The sequence below is a fragment of the Puntigrus tetrazona genome, chromosome 17 (assembly GCF_018831695.1).
Source record: "Puntigrus tetrazona isolate hp1 chromosome 17, ASM1883169v1, whole genome shotgun sequence".
NCBI classification, from domain to species: Eukaryota; Metazoa; Chordata; class Actinopteri; order Cypriniformes; family Cyprinidae; genus Puntigrus; species Puntigrus tetrazona.
Genome location: NC_056715.1, coordinates 12,025,145 through 12,026,039, shown reverse-complemented (window position 1 = coordinate 12,026,039; position 895 = coordinate 12,025,145).

Sequence of the window (895 nt, the reverse complement as noted above, 5' to 3'; positions counted from 1 at the left end):
CTTCATCCTTAACAACAACTTTCTTTCTTTTCTATCTTCCTTTCATCCTTATAACAACAACAACACATCATAACTCTTTCTTTTTCTTTTTCTTTCATACCTTCTTTCATTCTATTTTTTCTTCCTTTTTCTTTCTTTCATCCCATGCTTGTGAAAAACTACTCTACTACACATACTACTCTACTACACATACTACTTTCTTGCACTCTTGCTACTGCTACACATACTACACATACTGCACTACTCTTTACTACACATACTGCATACTACACATACTGCTCTTGCTACGTACTCCTCTTTACTACTGTACTACACGTACTACTACTCTTGCTACACATACTACTCTTGCTACACATACTATCTACTACGCGCACTTCTACTACCCCACTACACTCCTCTACTCTGCTCCCTACTCTACTACTCCCTGCACATACTACTCTACTACATACCTGCTCCTAATGAGTCTGGTCTTCTTTATCTTCTCTTTTCTTTTTCTTTTCTTTCATCCATTCTTTCTTTCTTTCATCATTCTTTCTTTCTTTCTTTTTCTTTCATCTCTTCTTTCTTTCTTTTTCTATCTTTGTTCATCCTTCTTTCTTTCTTTCTATCTATCTTTCTTTCTTTTATCCTTCTTTCTTTTTCTTTCTTTTTCATCATAACTTTCTTTCTTTCTTTCTTTTGTTATCTTTCTTTTTCTTTCATCCCACTTTTTCTTTCTTTCTTTCTCTTTCTTTCTTTCTTTCTTTCTCTTTCTTTCAATTCTTTCTTTCTTTATTTCTTCTTTGTTTCTTTCTATCTTTCTTTTTCTATCTTTCTTTTTCTATCTTTTTTCTTTCTATCTATCTTTTCTTTCTTTCTTATCTTTCCTTTATCATCTTTCTTTCTTTCTATCTAT